Raw genomic sequence first — 5,653 nt, 5'->3', positions numbered from 1 at the left:
AGGCTCAGCGGACGCCGCGCCCCGGCCGGCCCTTTATCAACTCGGCCCCGCCGCCCCACCCACCCACCCGTCCCCGGACGACTCCGCCTTCCCCCCCCCGGAGCCGCCCAAGGGCTGCCAGCCTCCGGAGCGCAAAGGCGAGGGAAGGGAAGGGAAGGGAAGGGAAGGGAAGGAAGGAAGGAAGGAAGGAAGGAAGGAAGGAAGGAAGGAAGGAAGGAAGGAAGGAAGGAAGGAAGGAAGACACAGAGAAAAAAAGACAGAGAGAGAAGGAAAGAAAGAAAAGAAAGAGAGAAGGAAGGAAGGAAGGAAAGAAAAGAGAGAGAGAAAGAAAGGAAGGAAGGAAGGAAGAAAGGAAGGAAGGAACACAGAGAGAAAGACAGAGAGAGAAGGAAAGAAAGAAAAGAAAGAGAGAAAGAAGGAAGGAAAGAAAAGAGAGAGAGAAAGGAAGGAAGGAAGGAAGGAAGAAAAAAGAGAAAGACAGACAGACAGAGAGAGAGAGAGAAAGAAAGAAAGAAAGAAAGAAAGAAAGAAAGAAAGAAAGAAAGAAAGAAAGAAAGAAAACAGGAGAGGACAAGGAAGGAGGAGATAAAGAACAGAGGAGAGGAGGACAAGGAAAGAAGGGGAGAGGAGGAGAAGGAAGGAGACTCATGAAAGGAAGGGAGGAAGGAAGGAAGGAAGGAAGACACAGAGAGAGAAAGACAGAGAAGGAAAGAAAAAAGAGAAAAAGGAAGAAGGAAAGAAAATAGAGAGAGAGAGAGAAAGAAAGAAAGAAAGAAAGAAAAAGAAAGAAAGAAAGAAAGAAAGAAAGAAAGAAAAATAGGAGAGGAGAAGGAAGGATGAGATAAAGAACAGAGGAGAGGAGGAGAAGGAAGGAGAATCATAAAAGGAAGGGATGGAGGAGATAACAGGAGAAGAAAAAAGGAAGTAACATGAAAGGAAGGAAGGAAGGAAGGAAGGTGGGAAAGAACAGGAAAGGAGAAGGAAGGAAGTGAATGCATGACAGGGAAGGAGGAGATAAAGAACAGGACAGAAGAAGGAAAGAAGGAAGGAAGGAAGGAAAAAGAAGGAAAGAAGGAAGGGACTCCCAACTTTATCCCATATACAGTTACAATTACAAAATGCCTTTTGATCTAAAATTCAGTAATACTCAACATTTCTGTAATCACAAACATTTCTACTCCTCCAATCCCAAAATTAATGAAGCATTTCTTTCAGTTTCTAGCCAAAGGTAGCTTCCCCTTGAAAGAATCTTTTCTTTAATCGAGATCGTTCATTGCACCATCGGAAGGCGATTCCACTTACGTTGCCGTCCCTTCTTCCATTGTGGGAATCGGTGAGTCTTTTCACCTCACGGGAAGAGCCCTAAACTGCAACCCTTGTGGGGAAGATGCCAACTCAGCCAACTGGAAGTCGGGGCACCCTCAGGAAAACCTGATCCCCTTGCCGATCGGTTCAGGCTTCCCAGTGCAGGATCCCAAATAAGCATGTTGTGTGTGAACGTTTGAGTGGCGGCCTCGTCTTTCCAAAGAAGTCTTGTGTTGAATCACACTAAAAATTGTTTTTTAATAAAAGCTCAGGTTTTGTGACAGACTTGGAAAGTGTTTTCTCATCCTAATTTACCTCACAGTGTTATTGTGCAGATGGAGGCTTTGTATCTAGAAAGGGGAGAGAGAAGAGAGGGAGGGAGAGGGGGAGAGAGAGAGGAAGAAAGAAGGAGGGAGGGAGGGAGGGAGACAGAGGGAGAAGAGGGGGGAGGGAGGGAGGGGGAGGGGAGAGGGAGGGAGGGAGGGAGAGGGAGGAGGAGAGAGAAGGGGGAGGGAGGGAGAAGAGGGGGGAGGGAGGGAAGGAGAGGGGGAGGGAGGGAGGGAGAGGGAGAGGGAGGGAGGGAGATGGAGGAGGAGAGAGAAGGGGAGGGAGGGAGGGAGGGAGAGAGAGGGAGGGAGAGAGAGAGGGGGGAGAGGGAGAGATAGGGGGAGGGAGGGAGAGGGAGGGAGAAAAAGAGAGATTTAACCACACCACAGAATATGAGTACAGGTAGTGCTCGACTTACAACTACATTCGAGGCCAAAATTTCTGTTGCTAAGTGAGACATTTGTGAAGTGCGTTTTGCCCCATTTTACCACTTTTCTTGCCACAATTGTTAAGTGAATCACTACCGTTGTTTATTTATTTATAATTAAATTTATATACCGCCCTACTCCCGAAGGACTCAGGGCGGTGAACAGCCAGAAAGTAAAATATACATAATACAAAGGTTAAAAACCATTTAAAATACATTAAATACATTGGCCAGATTTAAAATACCCCAATTATAAAACCAATTTAAAAACAATTAAAAAGGGAGGTTAGGCCAGACCAGCTAACTTATTAACCAGTTATTAACTTGTTAAGTTAATAACACGGTTGTTAAGTGAATCTGGCTTCCCCGTTGACCTTGCTTGTCAGAAGTTCACAAAAGGAGATCATCTGACCCTGGGACACTGCAACCGTCATAAATATGAATCAGTTGCCAAGCATCTGAATCTTGATCATGTGACCACGGGTATGCCGCAATGGTCGTGTGAAAATGGTCAAAAGTCACTTTTTTCAGTGCTGTTGTAACTTTGAACGGTCACTAAATGAACTGTTGTAAGTCGAGGCCTACCTGTGGGCCTTTTCCAACAGCTACCCTATCTCTGTGTAATATATGGTCTCCTAAAATCCATCCTCTATTTTTTCACCGCAGCAAAGACCAGGTCTTTTAAAACTGTTAGAAATTCTGTTTGCATAAAGCACCACACAAAGCAAACAAAGAGCACCGTCACCATGTGCTTTACTGCTCAACTGTTTTTATACTGCAACAGGAAACAGGAAACTCTACTTAGACCACAAGAGCATAGAGTACATACCATAGATCCAAACTTGTAAATACTGCCATCTACTGGCTTGAATACAACTGTAGTTGTTGCATAGAAATACGTTCCAACAGTGACTTCCAACAAAAACATTTGGAGATTAAGAGCAGTAGTAGTATCTCCCCATCAATTTTTGCCACTGATGATGATAATGAGGTTTGCAATTTGATTTTTTTAAAAAATGTGGATGTTACATCCAAGGAGTCCCTGGACCCTGGCAGGATAGAAGGGTTAGTAAATGAATTACATTTTTAGAATAAAAAAAAAATTCACAAAAGAGGAACTCAGAATCGCAGCAGAAATGTGCAAGATGCAATGAATTGATCTTTGCAAATCTGTTTCGGTATGCTGAATGTAAGTGAAAATCACCCTCAAGAGGGTTGGGAAGAAATAAGAGACACTGTAAAACCTGAAGCTTACAGAAACATAAAACTATATGGAATTTCAAAGCGAAATAGATCTAAGTGACTTTCAGAGGAAAACAAAAAAACCAGATAGCCCGAAAAACAGAAATTTCACATTGTTGCAAAAGCATTTATTCTGTCAAAAATAATTGAATGCTGCTACCTTCAGCCTAAAAGCATTTGCTATGGGGTTGTTGTTTTTTTTCAATAGACATTCCCCTGCCTTGGAAACTCTCATGGCTTGGAATAAAAGTTTTATTATTATTTTTAGGCAAAAACCAACCTTTTACTTTTACTGGCAATTTTAAAACGTACTAGAAGAAATACGGACAATAAATAGAATGTTGAAATAGAGGGCATTGGCGTTTCCAACAGGGCAACGTTCGTGGTGTCAGTTCTTTTTTTTAAAAAAAATAATAAAACATTTACGAGATTTGTTATGATCTTAAAACCAAGCTAATTTTTCAGGTTTATGGGGCTCCTTGGCGGAGTTTAATGAACGCTGTTAGCCTTATGTGGGAAATGCCTGGTTCCATGAATTTAAAGTTACGCTATTCCACATCTTTTGGGCATTCCCCTTTGTAGCTGCATTGATTAAACTACTTATTGATATACAGGGTTTCAACCTCTAATCCTGAGTGACATACAGGTGCCCGATATATAGACACGCAAAGAAATGAGCTGCCAAGGGGCCCATTACAGATTTGCAAAAACGGACGTTTTAAATAAGCACCGTTGTAGTGCAACGGGTTTCTTCCTCTCCCTATACTACCGATGCAGTAGTGAGAGTCAAATCCCGGCGCTACCAGTTCTCTATCGGTAGTGTGCGGGTGCGCACACTCGCATCACATGCGCAGAGCGTTTTTGATGGTGGGTGGGCGGAGCCTCCCGCCTCCACCACTATAGATTCGACCGAACTGGAGTGAACCCGGAGCAACCCACCACTGTACTGATGGCACAATAACAAAATAACAGAACAGAATAACAGAGGTGGAAGGGATCCTTAGAGGTCTTCTAGTCCAACCCAGAGGTGGATTTCAGCAGGTTCTGACCAGTTCTGGAGAACCGGTAGCAGAAATTTTGAGTAGTTTGGAGAACCGGCAAATAACACCTCTGACTGGCCCCGCCCCCATCTATTCTCTGCCTCCTGAGTCCCAGCTGATCAGGAGGAAATGGAGATTTTTCAGTATCCTTCCCCTGGATTGGGAAGGGAATGGAGATTTTACAGTGTCCTTCCCCTGCCACGCCCAAGCCACACCTACCAAGCCATGCCACACCCACCAAACCACACCCACAGAACCGGTAGTAAAAAAATTTGAAACCATCACTGATCCAACTCCCTGCCCAAGCCGGAGACCCTCTACCATTTCAGACAAGTGGTTGTCCAGTTTCTTCTTAAAAACTTCTGGTGTTGGAGCATCCACAACTTCTGGAGGCCAGTCGTTCCACTGATGACTTGTTCTAACTGTCAGGAAATTTCTCCTTAGTTCTAAGTTGCTTCTCTCCTTGATTAGTTTCCATCCATCGTTTCTTCTCCGGCTGTCTGGTGCTTTGGAGAACAGGCCAGCCAGATACATTGGAAAATAATATTCCTTCCTGATTTGGGTGATTTTAATCACCCATATTTAATCTTAATCAGTGGAACAACTTGCCTGCAGAAGTTGTGAATGCTCCAGCACTGGAAGTTTTTAAGAAGATGTTGGATAACCATTTGTCTGAAGTGGTGTAGGGTTTCCTGCCTGGGCAGTGGGTTGGACTAGAAGACCTCCAAGGTCCCTTCCAACACTGTTATTCTATATTTTGCTGAAGCATTTCCATTCATCTAACAGAGAAGGGACATAGAGTTCCCTTAGCTTTGTTTTTTGCAAAACACATAAGAAGTCAAAAACAGTAGGCAAGTGTAGAACACACTGTGAGTTTACACAACCTGAAGTTTGCTGCTGTCATCGGTGGTTGTACTGAACGCCCTGTGGGGAAGAGGGATCCTTTCCTACACATCATAGCTAGTCGTTTCCCCTTGTAAAAAGGATTGCGCTTTTTTGAGGTTTCCTTTGTGGTTACTGGCTTGTAACCCAACCTGGAAGAGTCTTTCCTTGCCTAGCAAAAAGGATGAACATCTGGCTGTTTTCAAGAAACTCCTGATTTGTTTTGTTTTGTTTTTTTTTCTTTAGTGGCTTTTTATTTTGCAAAAAAAAAAAAGTGATTGCAGTGTGGAATGGAGACTCTAGAAAGAGTTGCAGAGAAGAGCAACAAAGATGATTAGGGGACTGGAGGCTAAAACAGATGAAGAACGGTTGCAGGATCTGGGCATGGCTAGTTTAATGAAAAGAAGGACTAGGGGAGACATGATAGCAG

Source organism: Pantherophis guttatus, chromosome 5 (assembly GCF_059756535.1).
Source record: "Pantherophis guttatus breed Tessera chromosome 5, ASM5975653v1, whole genome shotgun sequence".
Classification (NCBI taxonomy): Eukaryota; Metazoa; Chordata; class Lepidosauria; order Squamata; family Colubridae; genus Pantherophis; species Pantherophis guttatus.
The sequence above is the reverse complement of the archived record's forward strand: the minus strand, read 5'-3'. Positions refer to the sequence as shown.